An 18,361-nucleotide genomic window follows, 5' to 3' on the forward strand; every position below is an offset into this window, starting at 1 on the left:
ATGTTGCTTGTCAGCCTGCAACTCAAGTGCTTTTCTTCAAGCTAACGTCACACTTCAGCAATCAGCACAGTGCTTCATGTCTACTTCCCATTTCATCACATGGAATATTAAAAGTTTGCTCTTAGGATTGAAAATTAATGAAATTTTAATTTTTACTTCTGCATTAAATGAAAAAAATACTTGTGGCTTGGAAGAGTAAATGAATGGATTAATAAATAGGTGAGTGAGATTAGGTGAGGATGATTCCACAATTAACACATAAAAATAGAAATTACGCCAACCCAAAGATTACAAGACTCAGCTGTCCATCGCTTTCCATTAGACATGAACACACTTTTTTAAAAAATCTCTCCTGGTTATGATTATTAACGATAAAATAAAACATATCAATTGACAATTAAGTACTCTGTGGTTTGTCTACTGTCATTTAACATAGGTTCTAACCAGTTTGCACGGCCAGGCTGCAAATTAAAGAATTAAAGGTCCCAATAATAGTTCCTCTTAAGATTAAATTGAATGGAAAATGAACCATTCCCAGAACAAGACTGAGTTAGAGGGGAAACAATTTGCCTAATATCACTTTGGAAACCACCATACGTCCCACATCCTGCTAGTGCCTGTCTAGAAAATGCCATTTGCTTTAGGTGATTCCTACACAGGGATTCTGTGCATCATTATCATGATAAATCATGTTCATGTATTGACTGAATACTCTGTATCTCCCTACCAACACCACCAGAATAGAAGCCACAACGGGGGCCCTGTCTGTCTTATTCATCACTGTGTAACAGTGCCTGCAATGGTATTTAACTCGTAGTAAGTACTCAGTTAAAGAAGATACAATGTGAGCTTGGTTTGCCACTGGATTTCTTCCCAGTGCTGAAACACATATTAGAAAGAATAACATCAGACAGAAGCAAGACATTCAACAAGCTTTTATTTTACTTTTTTAATGGAGATACTGGGGATTGAACTCAGGACATTATACATGCTAAGCACTGAGCTATATCATCCCCTTCAGACAAACTTTCATAACATCTCTACTACTGTAAAAGTGTCTGCCAAGTCTTACCATGAATTTCTTATTTTAATAAGCCATTTTTTAATTAATGCTTTAAATTCCCCAAAGACCAGGTTAAAACAAGAAAAATCCAAGCATTTTATTTTCAAGACAATTTTAACTTCAGAAGTACATGTTTGACTTTATTCAACAGATAAGACCTTCCCCTTTCACATCACCCTCACCCACCATGCTTAATTGGGGGTATTTTTTTCAGTATGTGGACGTAGGCATTAGAAGGAATTTAGACTTACATATAAATGGAATCATCCTATACTATTGCTCTGTAATTTTTTTTTCTTTATACTTGTAATGAAATGTATCAGGGACATTCTTTGGTTTCAGAACATGTTGATATTTCTTATCTTATTTTTGCCCAATCATCTCCTGAATAAGGAGAATGATGGGTCATAGATCATGACATTGTCCACTAAAAGTGGAGAACTCTGCTCTCAGCTATCCCTCATGCTCAACCCCTACAAAAAGGAAAAGGGATATTTCTCCAGAAGCAGTAAATATCAGTTTTTCTAGACTCTCCCATTCTTTCTCAAAACAGCCATTTGAGACCTTGTATTAGTTTGGCATGGCTGCCATAGCCAGAACCACAAACTGTGTGGCTTAAAGAAATAGAAATTTACTTCCACACAGTTCTGGAGGCTAGAAGTTCAAAATCAAGGTGTTCGCAGGGTTGTTTCTTCTAATGCCTGTCTCCTTGGCTTGCAGATGGCTGTCTTCTCCCTGTATCTTCACATCTTTCCTCTGTGCATGTCTGTGTCCTAAACTCTTCTTATAAGGACATCAACATGTTGGATAAGAGTCTACCTTAATGACCTCGTTCTACTACTTTAAAGACCCCATCTTTAAAAATAGTCACATTCTGAGGTACTGGAGTTAGGACCCCAACATATGAAATTTAGAGGGAACTATTTATATTTAAGAGTATATGCAGATTTCCATAACATAACAAACATTAATTTTAGCAATAGGAACTATGAGACTAGAGTACTTCATCAAAATTCTAAATTAAGTAGGACATACGAGAGAACTGCAACTTTGACTAGAGATCCCAGCTATTGGCAGGGATAGAGGTGTTTTGCCATTTAATTTATGTATTACTTTTTCCATTTTGATTTGATGCTCATATATCAGAATGGATACTGATGGAAAACACACTTATCTTCCATGTAAAATCATTATTAGGAAATAATGTTATCAACGGCAGCCAATAGCAGTTGAGAAGACATGATTATCTCGCTTACTGCCCTTGGTTTAAAATGAAGTATTTAAAATCCTTAATGCATTCACTTATCATTCTGTCATCCAGGTATTTCCATTCCCCAGTGAGATCCAAGCCTCAATTTCATCTTAAATTTATGCAGCATCTGTTACCTATGCCGTTCGATATGGCACAACCTTTTCACAAAGTCCCTGCTGAGGACTAATTTCTTCTTGCATAATTTCCACATTGATTTCCAAGATACCAATGACCTGAGTAAAAATCAAGCTGCATATTAATCTCCTGCTCATGTGAATTCTTCAATTCAGGAAGTTTTTTCATGTATTAACCTTCGTGTGAACAACTTTCAACCCATAACCTCCCACAAAAGGCAGTTAGAGAGACAGCGCTCATAGGCAGAACTGAGCTGGCAGGACCCTCACACACTCATTGTCACAATGGGGTCAGGGACTTGCTTGTTGATTCAGCCTTTTCATGTGAGCTCGAGGAAAAAGTGGAGGCATTCAACTTACTTACGGCTTAGAAATAAAGACTCTCTGCTTTGTTAAGGGAGTTACAACAATCTAGTCTATGGCTGTTATTTTACAATTTCCTGTGTGTATCGTGATAAACATAACTTAGGCTTAGAGCATAGAATATAGAGTACGGAGAAAAAGTCCTGAGAAAATCTCTTTTCAATACCAGAAGCAACAGGCTACAGAAAGGGAAAAGCTATCATGCTTAGATTGGTGTTTTGTTCCCTAACACCTCTTGTGATAATCTGTGATCCCAAAAGCACATTAAATTGGAACCCCAGTTAACATGAAGGGGGACTGTTATAAACTGTCAAGGTGACTTCAGTGCCCCAGCAGGTGGGGAAAAGAATAGTTTCAATGTCTTCATCATGCATAATAAGCAGAAAGTAATATATTTGAGCTAACGACCATGATCTGAACTTGGCCACTATAAATGGTGCATATATAAAGCTCTACACAACATAGTTCATTCTGCAGCTGTATTTCCCAAACACAAAGAACACAATGAAATTCAATATCACAAATATTACAAAAGTTAGCTTATTTATAAGCAGAGCACTACTACATCTAGCAAAATCCATTCTGTCAGTGTGGGCTGAGGATAGACTCATTTGTCTGTTTCAAATTTACATAAACCCAAAAACTTGTATTAAAACCTGGAAAACCACAAACTTAAATTTATTAGATCACTGAGAAATGGCCTTTATTTTGCACACACACACACTTCATGTTTACAGATCTTTGCCTTGATATTCCTGAAGCTTCCAAGGGATTGATGAGTGTCAGGTTCTATTTACCAAATGATGGCAGACTTACCACCACACCTCTCTTCCACTCGTAGACAAACAAAGAAGCACCTGTTAAGCATGAAGTCTCCCCAGTTATCTCTCCCTCGAAACCCAGGAGCGCCAGGGCCAAGGTTATGCCTTTTGGCCCAGTCCCCTACCAAGATCTGTGGATCACAGCAGGTCACTCATTCTCTCTCTCTTTCACTCTCTCCCTACCTCCCTAGCTTTTATAAGGAAGCACCTTCAACACTTCGCCTGTAAATCTCCTTACCTAGATGACCCAGTTCATTAGGTATATTTCCTACTTTCTACATTACCTCTGGAGACAATGTTGCTATACTTTCTGCCACTACACAGGGATCCCTTTTTACCTAGTTTCAAAAACGTTTCCCCCAGTTTCCTTTAAGCCCTCCCTGGCAGCCTCCTGCAAGGCCAGCAGTCCTTCACTAACAGTCTCTTCAAGACACCTCAGGCTGTCACTTACACTCTCCTCAGAATTCTTCCAGCTTCTGCCCACTGCCTGAGCTCAGAGCCATTCCCACCTTTCTTTAAGTTTTGTTATGACAGCACTCCACTCCTAGACATCCAGATATGTAATAGCTATCCAATGCTGCCTAACAAATGATTCCAAAATTTAGCAACTTAAAATAACAATCTGTATTTATTATCTAACACATTTTATTTGTTTATATAATTATTGGGTTACTGTATCTTTCACCCCCCTAAAAAAGTGAGCTTCATGACAGTAAGAAATTCTTCTTGTTTATTACAATACATCCAAATCTAACTATGCCTAAGAAACAGTAGACATTCAATAAATATTTGTTGAATATATATTCAGAGAAGTTAATTGAACTATTTTTGACCCAATTACTTTATTATACTTAAACAGAGTTTAGTTTTAGAAATAAAAATATTATTCCAGACAGTAATCCATGAAATGTGTGAATTATCTCTAATTCATTATGCATTTGAAACCAAAACATACTCAACACCTAATTCAGTTTTACTCAGCATGATCTCACTTTTTACAATACTCTTTTGAAACTTCTCATATTCATGGTGATACCTGCTTTCCTTTTTCTACAACTTTATTCCCAGTTTGGCCCTCTCCATCTATACGTTCAGACACCATCCAAGGATAAACAGAAACTCATTGAAAGATACCAGGATATGCCACTCCAAAATGTCTCTTTGAAATAGTGACTGCTTTGAGCTAAAGGTCACTGAGAGCCAGCAGGTGCAAGAAAAGCTCTTTACCTCCCCCTAACTGACTAAAAATAGAGCATAAATTTTCTCTTTTACAAAAGACTTTTAGGGGGAGGGTATAGCTCAGTGGTAGAGTGTCTGCCTAGCATGTACAAGGTCCTGGGTTCAATCCCCAGTAATTCCATTAAAAAATGAATAAATAAAAATAAAACTAATGACCTCTCCCCCCAAAAAAAACCAAAAAGAAATTTTTTTTAAAGGATATTTATATTTATAGAGGAAATTTACACTTGTAAAGATGTCTCTTTGCCAGGAAGAAAGCCATGTCTGGAGACAACTCATCACCTGGGAGACTCACCTGCATAACAAGGCAACCCTTATTTACCAAACATCTCCTCCTCTCACCTTCCCATCGTGCCTTCCCCACTCAGAAGCACAAAACCCTTTTTGTTTCCAGTCTTAGATTGTAGATAAGCTTAAATCATCCAGCTGCTTCCTGGAGCCACATTTTATTTTGCAAACTCCTGTGCAAATGTCAGTCATTAAAATTGATTTTTCTCTTGTTCATCTGCCTTTACCACTTTAATTCAAGGGCTGCAAATCCTTGAACCTAGGAGGGTGCAGGGAAAAATATTTTTCTTCCCCTACAACATCCAGACACACCCATGTACATGCAAGCATGCACGCACGTGCACACACACACACACACACACAAACACACCACTCAATAAATGGAGAGACAAATTCAGAGAGGCAGGCATGCATGCACACACATAAAGACATAGATATACACAAACCTACACAAAGACACTGGAGGGGAACAAAATTTGCCACCCCAAAATGTGTCTCTTGTGCTTGATAGCGATTTTGGGGTTGATTGTTTTCAAAAAGCAAAGGCTTATAAAGAGCTTTTACCTCCTTCCCTTAACTGCCTAAAAAAAATTAGATAAATTATGTTTCAAGAGAAAGAAAAAACTGTCACCACAGATAACTAGAGACTAATTTGAACTGGGTGTGTTAGGCTGGGGAAACTTAGCAAGGCCTGTTTGACCAAAGTTCTCTGTGTCCCATTGTCTCCGCAAGGCCGAGCAAACATTTGTCTACCAAACATTTTCTCTTTTTCATTTCCTGTAAATTGCCTTCCTTCCCTTTGAAGACATGAGTGCCTACCCCCTTCTCCTTCCCTCAGATGGCATATGAGTTTCAACTGCCTAAATCGTCCTTGGAACTCCTAGTCTTAGGGAACCCTCATATGTACACAATTAAATTTGATTTTTTCCTGTTAATCTACCTCATGTCAAATTTAATTGTTAGATCAGCCGACAAACCCAGAGATGCAGAGGAAAGGTTTTTTCCCCTCCTTTACAACATATAGACACACAATGAAATGCTTAGAAAGACAAAATTTTTAAAAATCTGCACAAAACTGCTACACACTACATCCTCCCCTCAAGATTCATAAGTTGCTTTAAGTCTCTTGTGTAAAGAGATTAGATTAAGTGAATTAGCATTTTCCAAAATTATGCGAACACAGAACTACCTTACCCTGCTATTAGCACCCTAAGGGGCAGTCTTCTGGAGGACACTGGCTTGGTAACCCTGAGCAGGAGCATCCTAAGAAGTGGGTACCTCGGATTATTTTAGCACAGGGAGTATGCATGTCACCTGGGGAGATTTTTCAAAATCCAGGCTCAGAAGCCATCCCAGATATATTAAATTGAATCTCTGCACTAATCCATTATGTGTTGACCTGTCACTAAAATTTAACACAGCAATTTACTTCTCTTATTTCTGCTTTCTTAGCTGGCATCTCACCATTAACCCCATAAACAAAACTCTCTGGAATTCCTTTCATGTGATGCCTAACTGTCTGGTTCTGAGCCCAGATGTCACCAGCCCCAAGGAGCCTTCACTGGCCTGTCCAGATGGTCAGTCTGATCCCTGTTTTCCATGGTGTCACTGTACCTTGAAGTGTTTTTCTTGTCCCTATGCCTACAAGCCTTCATCATAATTATTGGACTGTATGTTTCTCTTTTTTCAGACCGTTGCTTCTTTTTTTTTTTTTTTTTTTTTTTTTTTTTTTTTTTTTTTGGTGAGGGGAGGTTATTAGGTTTCTTTATTTATTCTTAGAGGAGGTCCCGGGGATCGAACCCAGGACCTCATGCATGCTAAGTACGCGCTCTACCACTTGGGCTATACCCTTCCCCAGACTGTTGCTTCTTTGCATATGAGTCCTCAATTTTACATCTTTATGTTTCTGCCTTTCAGCTTGTTTAACATAAAATAAATACTCAATAATTTTATTGTTGTTGGTTTGGATTTAAGTTAAAGTAAATTGAAGTTTCATTTTATTCTACTTTGGGGCAGTTCTCAATTCTCAGTTACTGGCACATAACAGTCATAAACACTGAGCCCTTTAGGTAGCACTTACCCCACTTAATACATATGTCCCTGTATTAGGGACACACTATGGAGACAGGAAGGGGCAGGGCACAGCCATTCAAGGATTAACACAGCAATTAACACCAGAATGGCGAAAGATTCAACCCCCAGGAGGCCTTGAGGCTCAAGATGATGGGAGGTTTGACTTCCTTGAGCTTCATTATACGCTCATTGTAATATATTAGCATAGTAAATAACATGCCCACAGGCGCCATGGCAGTCCTGAGGCTAGCCGCAAAAGGTCAAAGAGTGGGACATGGCCAACCTCCTGGGAATCCCAGCCCCTTCCCCAGGCTACTTAGACTGGGCCTTCCACTTATTAGCATATGAAGCCACTGAGCCCATAAAAACTGGCAGTATGGGCGCCTCATGGCCACCCTCTCCCTCGCTCCCCCTTCAGAGACGGCCCGCACTCTGTCTATGGACTGTGTACCTACTTTCACTCTAATCTGAGCACCCAACCCCCACACCTTGTGGCCTTTCTCTTGCCTTTTGATGTATCTCTAAATAAATCTGCCTTTACTCAGCTGTGGCTCTCTCTTGAATTCTTTCCTGCACGAAGCCAAGGACCCACACTTGGCGGGGCACGTCCCAGGGGCTCAGCCGAAGCCTGGGACACAGCTCCCCTCACAGCACACATCCGTTTTTCCTGCATCACTATTCCTGGCCAGTGTACACAATTGCGTCAAAATGTGTATAAGGATACGACCAAGAAGATAACGTTGAATAAGACGTCCAAAGCATTCAGAAGACTAGTGTTAGCATTTGAACCAGATCCCAGACTCCCAGCTCACTGATCTGCCGATGGCTACCACCTGTGTTAGCCACGGTCGTGTAGCACTGGAGAGGTCAGAAGAGGCCAAATACTGAAAAGGCAACACCAAAGGTTAAAATAATAATAATACTAATAGCAGCTGTCATTTGCTGCCTGCTTGCTACTTGGCCGAATGCTTAACACTTGTTAACTCACTAATCCTTACAACGCCCTTGTGAGCTATTTACTATTAGCTTCCTGTTTTTACAGATGAGAAAATTAAAACATAAAGAGTGTTTATAGACTGAAAGTTTGTGTGCCCCAAATTTTGTATATTGAAGCCCTACCCCTCGCCTCCCCCCATGTGATGGTATTTGGAGCAAGGGCCTTTGGGAGGCAATTGGGCTTGGCTGACATCAGGAGAGTGGGGCCCAGACGATGAGCTTAGTGTCCCTGTAAGAACATTCCTTAAAGTGCTTTTTATCAGCTCTTGATCCTCCTGGCCTCTGACTTTCCTTACCCTTAACACAGATGCTAAATGCGACCATCAGCATTGTCCCTTATTCAACGTTTAATAAGTATTTCTTGTGATCTTCCAATCCAGATGGTGGGTCAATCTGGGGGGCATTCTCTGTGTCTCTTTGCTCCCATCCCTCAATAATCATTCTTCCTCCAGCTGCACTATTTCACACTTTCCTTAACGCACAAACTCCCTCAATTGGCTCAGCTTTAGAATTTGCCTTTCTCCCACCTAGCCAGCCTGCCCTCATAGGCACAGTGTTTTTCAGAGCTTCTGTTAGGATACTTCCAGATACAAGTATCAACAGCAAAAAACCTGACTGATGGAGGCTGAATCCACAAAGGTATGATTCATGGTTAACAAAAAGTCTAGAGTAGAGGTTCCAAGCAGCTTAGTGGCTCAGCATTCTGGATTAGAGTCTCAGAGGTGCTCTTGGCTAAGTCACAAGACGGCTATTAGAGTTCCCATCAGTATTTCCTCCCACCGGTGTACCCAGCAAAACACAGAGAAGAAGAAGAAAGTACCTCCCCACCAAGGGTACTCATCGCCATAACTAGAACTAAGCCCGCCCTCTTCCCACCAGCAGAGAAGGATGAGGTTAGTGTGACTCACTTCATCAGTTACGGTTCACTTCTTGCATCAAGGGGCAGGCGTAACTTCCCTGAGCCCGTTGCTGCCTGACTGATACCTCCACAAACGCAAGGTTAAATCAGCAAGAAGAAAGAGAAGCAACCATTGCTGGGTCGATAAGCAGCTGTCTTGGCCACGAAGCCACCCAAGCTGCCAGGACCAGAGTCTTATCTGTCTCACCTTGTATCCATCACTCCATCACACAGGGTGCTTCGTAATATTCCAAATGGATGAAAGGCTCAAAGATGACTTCAGTAGGATGGCAAACAACAAGAACAGTATTTTAGCATCTGTGTGTGTGGTGTTTGTGTATAGTAAGAAGCATTAGGGTTAAATACATAAGTCACACTAATCTTTGAAAGACCAAATGTTGGGTTTTTTTTTTTCAATTCTTATTTTTTACTGAAGTGTAATTGATTAACAATGTTAGTTTCAGGTGTACAGCAAAGTGATTCAGTTATACATATACATACATACATATATATTTTTTTTCAGATTCTTTTGCATTACAGCCCATTACAAGAAATTGAATATACTTTCCTGGGCTATACTGTAGGTCCTTGTTTATTTTACATATGGTAATGTATATCTAATGTGTATAGTAAATTAGATAAACAACAGGGACCAGTGGTTTTGAAAGATCAAATGTTTTAAAACTTAGCAAAAATATACAACATTTACAAAGGTATACAAAAATTAATACTTACAGATGGAAAATCGTGTATGGGCTAGATAGTAGTATACGATGTGATGATTATTTTTAGGAGAGACTTCTAAGAAATGTGAATTTTCAAACAGAATGTGAAGGAAGGAAACAACAAATAAGGAAATGAGTGAGAAAGACCGCCCAGGGGAGGACTGGACTAGAATCAGGAATGCCCAGTAAAGACCACGTTTTGACCCCTTCTTCTTTTTTTCTTTTTTTCCTAAATGTCATTATTTCCCTCTCCTAGCAACCTCTTGTCATTCTCTGCCAAACTTGTTTTATAAATAGTCACTCCACACTGCCTCCGCTCCTCACCGCCTAATGACTGCTCAATTCTGCTAGACAAGAGCAGAAAAGATAGCACTCCTGGAAGTGATTTAGCCCGCACCCCATTTCTTGCCCTCCAGGTCACCTACCCTAAGACATAGAACCTTATTCCAAAAAGATGTACAGGAGAGCCTTCCTCTGGATGAAAGGAGACACCGGCAGAAATTCTGAATTTCCTTTTAAAAGATGTAGCTGGCCCTTGGAAAAGCCAGTGCTGTCAGTAACCCTCTCCTTGTCCCCCAGTGCCAGCTTGGCTTACCAGAATTTAGCCCATTAGACTTTGATATTCCCTAAATTAAAGTGATTAGGAAAGCATCTTAGAAGATCCCTTATGGAAAATAATAATAGTGATAGAAAAATGCAAGACACAAGCCCAAACCAAAACAATTGCAGAGTAGTAGGTAGTGCATCTAGAAACTGGGTAAATTCTTCTAATTCTTGGGTCTCAGTTTTTTCATATTTAAAACTGGAGAGAAAAGGGGAGTTAGAACATCTCTGTAGGATTTTTCAGTGCCTAAGATTAGTTATTTTATGAAATTTCTGTCTCAAAAAAAATCACCAATAACCCTTCGAATTGTTACGCGTAGTATTCTTTAGTCTTTCCTCATTTTCCTTTGCCCCTGGCAGCTCTGGGCGCTCTGGAGCACCTCTGCTTCCTTCGCTTGCACTCAGAGGAATCTGGAAATTTGCCATGAAGGAGATGGGAACTCCAGATGGGCGCGCTGACACCAGGCTCAACAAAGCTGTCTGAGCCAAAGGAATAAGGAACGTCCCATACCGCATCTGTGCGCAGTGGTCCAGAAGACGCAATGAGGATGAAGATTCACCAAACAAGCGCTATACATTGGTTACCCGTGTACCTGTCAGCACTTTCAAAACTCTATAGACCACTAACATGAATGAGAACTAACTGCTGATTACCTATAAATAAAGTTCTAGAACCACAAAAACACACACACACACAAATAAATGTATGTATATGTACAACTGAAACATTATGCTGTAGGCCAGAAATTGATACAAGGTTGTAAACTGACTATACTCCAATTTTTAAAAAAGTCTTTACTGTCATCTTTAACTATCTCCTTTCCTCAGTAAATGACCAACATACATTCAACTTTTTTTTTTTCTTTAGCATTCACTCTTTTTAATTAAAAAGAAAAAGCAGTAGTTCACACAAGGCAATCCCCTCAACCCTACCCTCCTCTCCTCTTCCCCAGCAACGGTATTTGCCAGTTATCTCATACACCACTCCCCGATATGTCTTCCCAAGACCTGATCATCTCTGGTTTTCTTGACAACATCCATTTATTGCTGAAGAAAATAAGAATCATCCATGTTCTGGCCTCAGTCTGCTCTGTGAGCTTTATCTCAAGCTCAGTGGGTGCTAAATATATACCCATTGGAGGGGGAAAGTACAGAACGACTTGACGAAAGGACAATTATTATTGGCTACAATATAAATTTTTTATGCCGCATCTGTTGTCCAAGTAGATACAGTTTGGTTCAATCCATTTAGAACATCTGACTGGGCAAAATAAAAGTGAAAGCTTGCTCCTCTTATGTGGAGTTTCACAGGGATTTAGAAAGCACCCAGTGTTTCAGTCCAAGGACACTCCTGGTCTGAGGTAAGTCAAAGAACTCTTCCTCATCTTGGAACTTTTAATTACTCAGAGGCTAAAGAAAAATTAACCTCTCCTCATTATTCACATATGAATGTGAAATGCAGAGGGACGCCTCATCACTTAGTCATTCATAAATTTTAGAACATTTGGCTCAAAAATAGACGATAACTCCTAAAAGTTCTCTCCCTGCTTGTTATTTCTGATTATTAAGTTGTCTACAGCAGAGAGTCTGTGACCCAACACATCAGCCTACTGCTGTTTTTAGTTTTGTATACATTTCCTTCCTGCCAATTTTCTGGATGTGACAGTCTTCTACCGATGACATAAAATGAGTAAGTATCCAGGAGCTAAAACTGAGGACCAGCCCTTTCCCCAACTCAGAAGGCAGTTAAATCTATCATTTTAAAATGAAACATCTTTCTTTTTCGTTTCAGATTTTAGAAGCATAGGAGAGACATAATGAATAACAACTAAGAAGAATGACATTTGAGAAACATAAGGGGGAAAATAAAAAGTCCTTCCTGTAAATTGGTGACTTTGTTTTTTCAGTTCTCACACTAGTTCAGGTAGCCTGGGATTAGAGGCTAATCTAGTTGCATACTGTTGATACTTCAACCAAATCTGTTGCTTTCACATACAAAATAATGGTCCCTGAGACCAACAGTAATTCCATTTCCTTTATATTTTTTTTCTTTGTAATTAGATGCTCTTCCTCTGCCAGTGTTTGAAACATTCACAGTCCAGAGTAACTAAACTCATTTCTCTTGCCTCCATGCCAATTAATTGCCTAACTTCCTCTTCTCTCCTTTGTAATTTGGGTGTGTCTTACTTTGTTTAGCAAATGTATCTTTTTGGTGTGGGGGCAGGTAATTAGGTTTGTTTACTTTTGGAGGAGGCACTGGGGATTGAACCCAGGACCTCCTGCATGCTAAGCATGTGCTCTACCACTTGAGTTCTACCCTCCCCACTAGCAAATGGATTTTTTTAAGTGTGTATGTAAAATTTTTTTGAATTTAGTCCATAATATAAATATACTGGTGAGGTCACTGTTTAAAGGAAATCATTGATAAATGCTATTATAAGGTAAGAAACCTGGCAGCCACCTCTTAATGTCTCTCCTATAAAATCTGGTTTCCACTCTGAGTGGCATAAAGTAAGATGTATCAAGAAACATTTCAGGTCTTTAGAGTGTAAAAGCTTTCCAACTATTTTTACTTTGTGTGTGTGTTTAATTAGGACAGTTTGAGCGTTGTTACTGTTTGATACCCAAGCTTCAGCTCACCACGGATGATCATGAAAGACATGACCTTCGCTGCAGGCTACTGAGTTCTTGGCCCCAGAGTGTTCTCACTTGAGTCAAGATCACAGTGCTCTCTTGTTTATGAGTCATATTTTTAAATACACTGACAGTTTCATCAGCATTATCAAAGTTTTTGCATGTAGGGTTTAGTTCAGGCTTTCTTTCGCTTCACAGAAGCCACCTGGTTCTACAAACAACTAAACAAAGGTGTTTATATTGGATTAGCACTCAAAAGATGGCATGTCAGGATCGAAATTTGTTTGTTGTTTTTTCATTCTTTTTAGCATTTCTGGCGAGTAAAGCGTGCAAGAACTAAAGAATACATTCTCTACCTGATGCGAGGAAGAAAGGAAAAACAATACTCTATATAAATTGTTTCTGTTAAATATCAAAGTCCCAAATAAAAAGGAAAATACCCCGAAACGACCACTTGATGTCACTGCTGTAGCTCATCTCCAGGTTTGGAGGGGAGCAGAAGTTCCCTCCTTCCTTCCTGTCACCAGAAAAGAAAAATGAGATAAATATAGTTTTAATATTTTTTCACAGACATTTTATAAAGGGTAATGATTGTTTCCATTTTAAATTGGGTTATTTCACCTTATTTATTTTTCTTGCTCCGCCGAGAGAAGGCAATTATATGGAGTCTGAGCACGTGCTACTAGAGAAAGGCAAATATTCCATTCCCACGTCTGCAGTTCTCAAATGTAACTTTGTATCAAAATTCATCTGGGGAGGTTTTTAAAGCACAGATCCCTGGACTCCATCCAAGAACTACAGGATGAGAATCTCCAGAGTGGGTGACAGGGATCCATATTTTTATAAGTTTCTCAAAGTGATTCTGATTATCAGTAAGGACTGGAAATCTCTGTTTCACTTCGCCCTGCACCTCTCCTAATTTATCATATTAGAGAACATAGGCTGACCTGATAGTCTATATAACTGAACAATTTTAAATTTCACATCCTCATCTGCCACTCAAAAGGAACTTTTTGGATGCTGTCCATCCTTCTTTCAATCTTTTTTCATCTTCTCTTTGTTAAATCGCCTCTTATTTCCCCTTCTTTAAATACTACACAGCATACATTCCCTTACTAGCAATAATTATATATTTTGTTTTACTTCTATATTTATTTCTCAACTGAAGGAAAGCTGAGCTGGTCCCACCTCCCTCTGCTGTTTGGTCCTCCCTTTTATGACAAGCAGTATCATAGTTCCAACATTATTCCTAATAATCAAAACAGACTCCCTGATAAAATGCACACAATGTTATATGTCAAATATATTTTTATGAAAAACAACAATGCTCCCTTTACTGGCCAATTACATGCCTAATCGTATGTAAGATATTTCAGGTACGTTCTGTCATAAAACCTCCTGCGAATAGCACCATTAATGTATCTTTACAAATGAAGAAATTGAAGCCAGCACGTTGCCTCTTTCACGCCCACACCCTACTCTGAAAGTCAGAAATCCTATCTCAGCCTCCCAGGTGTTCACTCTCTTTTAGATGCTACTTTGTTTTGGTTTGTTTTGTTTTGTTTTGTTTTGTTTTGTTTTGCTAGATGCTGCTTTGTCTGATCAGAAATAGGATCACCTTGGTACTGGCCAATTTATTCAATGACCAGTGTACAGACTTCAAGGAAAATTAGGCGACAGGTTAAACTTAATGAGGCCTACATGATGGCATAATATGCAATCTGCCTGATGAGTCATGTTATTCCTTGTTACCAGGGAAGAAGGGCTAACGGCAAACCCCAGAACTGTGAGCCAGCTGCTCTGTGCCAACCCAACACACTGAGGATTTTCCCAAAATTTCGCTGAGTGAGGGACAGAAGAACCCACACCTTGGACAAAGAACATAGTTAGTGGTCTTACTTTTGGCTGATAAAATGCAGATTATGTTTTCTTGTTTTATTTCTACAATACTCACTGCATTTCTACTGCTCTTCTATAAAAAAAAAAAAAAAAAAACCCAAAAATGTCAACAATATCAAGTTTCTTGCTTGCTTTCAGACTTCAGAGGAGATTTGTGACTAAAAACAGACTCGCCCAACCAATCATTTATGTAAGAAATACTGATTTGATTTTAGCATGCTACCTAATTCTGCCTTTTTCCTGACACAACAACTAGAAAGAATATCAAAGAAAAAATGCATTGCTAATTCTGAGAGTAGCCAAAATAATGATTATACTAGCACCAGAGACTTGAAACGCTGCCAACAGAAAGAAAACAGATACCTCGTTCGTGTTGCTTACTTGTGTAAAGTTGAAAAGAGATTCTGAATCCATGCCAAGGGCCAGGTCTTGGACCTGGCGATCACTCAGCCATGATTTTTTTTTTTAATTAAGGTGAAATTCACATAACAGGATATTAACCACTTTAAAGTAAACAATGCAGTGGCATAAATGGCATTCACAGTGTTGCACAATCACCACCTCTAACTAGTTTTAAAGCATTTCCATCCCCGCAAAGAAGTCTTGCACCCATGAAGCAGTGCTTCCCATGTCCCTCTCCCCCAGGCCCTGCCAACCACCAACCTGCTTTCTGTCTCTATTGACCTACCTGTTTCAGATATTTCAGATAAACAGAATCATATAATATGCAACCTTGTGGGTCTGCCTTATTTAACTTAGCATGTTTTTAAGGTCTACCCATGTATCAGTACTTCATTCCTCTTTATGACTGAATGACATTCCATTGTGTGTATATAACACTGTTCATCCATTCATCTGTGGATGGGCATGTGTGTTATTTCCACCTTTTGGCTAATCTGAATGGTGCTACTCTGCAGTAAACTCATGTATACATGTATTTGTTTGCTAGCAATTTCTAATTCATTTTGGTGTAGTTAGGAGTGGAATTGCTAGATCATGGGGTAATTTTGTTTACCTTTTTGAGTAGCAGCTGTAATATTTTTTATAGAATATCTCTTCTCCTGCCTTCATCTCTATCTCCATTGAGATAGAAATCTAACAACTTGCATTAAACCAGCAGTTCTCAAAATTTTTCATCTCCATTTCTCTTTACGCTCACAAACATTTTTAAAGAACCCAAAGAACTTTCTGATTGTGTTGGCCATGTCTACCAATATTCACTGTATTAGAAATTATAACTGAGAATTTTTTAAACTAATGGAGCAATTCTGTATTAACATAAGTAACATATTTCTTAGAAAGATAACTGTATTTCCCAAAATAAAAATATTTAGTGACAAGAAGGGAATTTTTATATATTTGCAGCTAATGTAAGACAGCTGGGTTCTCATACCTATTTTCTACATGCAATATTCTGTGATAAGCTGTTTCACTGAAATATAGAAAGAAACTCTAGCTGCACACAGATATGTAGTTGGAAAAGGGGGGAGTGCTTTAGTAGCTTTTTTGGAGATTTATTTTCTTTGATACTACATGAAAACTTAACAAATGGTGGAATCTTAAAGGCTAGTTGTGATGTTGGAATCTAAAACTGTATTAATGAGTTTTTCCTGATTGATTGCATTAAAATCCATTTGTTTATTTAAGTACTTTGAATTTCTCTTTTATCCATGCATGATTTTAACATTATAAATGCTGGCTTACTGAATTATATATCGCCTCCAAACATTGATACATCTTATACAATAACTAAAAATACCTTATTTGTTAATATCACCATGTATCTCATTAGAAAAATACAGGAAAGCGTTCAAGGTCACAATGGTGGCAGAGACATGTTTTCCAAAATTCTAAGTTTTACTTAAAAGCATGAATTTTGTCATTTGTGATGTCCCTGAATTGGCAGACTTACTCCCTTTATTTTTGAAATAAATACCTGCCAATTATGGAAATCTGAGTAATTATATTTTATCAATTCATTTCTTACTAGTTGGTGGAAGTTTTCTATGATTATCACTCCTGCAGTTCTCTTATCAAGTCCCCAGAGGTATTTTTCCCCTTTAAAAAAATCCAAACATTACTAAATTTAAGAAGTGCTGTTGTATACAGTACAAAATCCACTTTAATATTCAAGACCTTTGGGATGTGGACCTCAACTAAATTTCTTCCTTTATGGTCCACTAATCCCTCTTACCTGTGGTTCCCAAAAATAGCTGTTCATTGCTACAGATTTCAGACACCATCCCTGAGGGATTCTGATTTAATCGATCTTCTAAAAGATTAACTTTTAATGGGAATCTGTACAATTTTTAAAGTTTCCTCCTTGATTTTAATGTGCAACTGTGTCTGGGAACACGAGCTGGAATTACTCTGGTCAGACTACCTTCCCAGTCAGCCTTTCCACTATCACACTTTTCTACCTCCACACGTCTGCTCCCTACCTTTTTATACCCTCTGCCTGCTTTCCAATTAATCACTTCCGACTCACCTTCAAGATGTAGTTCGATTCATATCCAATCACAGTCCCTACAAACATCCTCCCCGATTGTTCCAACTGGAAAGCAAACTCTCACTCCTGAAACTTCAGGAATAAACACTGTTTATCTTCCCAATGCATTTGGCACATCACCTTGTACCACTTCCTTTATTGTTGCTTTGAACAATTTTCGACACGCTATTGCTACTTAACTTTTGACATATTTTTGTTTCATCTCCCTTTCTGCAATGAAAGGGCCTCCAGGGCAAGAATGTGCCTCATTCTTCTGGATACCCAGTTCCCAGGTACTGTCTTGCATACTGCTAGCTTTCAGACAATCTGTTACTTTGATGGCACATCTCTAAAAATTATAGAATGTACAAGGTAATGTTTAGTATTTGCACAGTGCTTGCTGATTTACAAAGAATTTTCATATCTGATTTATGAAGAATTGTCATATTAGCCCTATTTAATGTGGCAGTATTTATTACTCCTCTCTTCCAGCTAGAAACTAAGGCTTAGAGAAATCTAACAATCGACCAAGGTTAAATAAGTATTAAGTGACAGAGTATGAAAAAATAATATCTAATTCCAGAGGCTAATCTCTGAGCTATTATGCTATATTTCTTTATATATTATACATTTACTATTCACTTTTTTATCCCCTAATTTTTATTTAAGTACTTTACATATGCAAGCAAACATAAAACAGTCATGTTTATTTAGCCTAGGACACTAGGCTGAGCTCTTAAATAATGTCATCTCATTTAATTCTCAGAAGAAAAAAAAATGATTCTAAGGAGTCTGGGGCATGGGGCAAAGGGCAACCCATGAAGGCAGATGAAGTCAGCCTTGCTAAGGAGAGGAAGCACAAATTGGACCTTAAAAGATGGGTAG

At 38.7% G+C, this 18,361-nt stretch overlaps 1 long non-coding RNA gene across 1 annotated transcript in view; it reads right to left on the reverse strand.

Moving 5' to 3' along the window:
- The window catches only part of LOC116661377, an 87,530-nt gene that overhangs the window by 59,902 nt on the left and 9,267 nt on the right, over window positions 1–18,361 (reverse strand). The window lies entirely within an intron of this gene.

Source organism: Camelus ferus, chromosome 34 (assembly GCF_009834535.1).
Source record: "Camelus ferus isolate YT-003-E chromosome 34, BCGSAC_Cfer_1.0, whole genome shotgun sequence".
Taxonomy (NCBI): Eukaryota; Metazoa; Chordata; class Mammalia; order Artiodactyla; family Camelidae; genus Camelus; species Camelus ferus.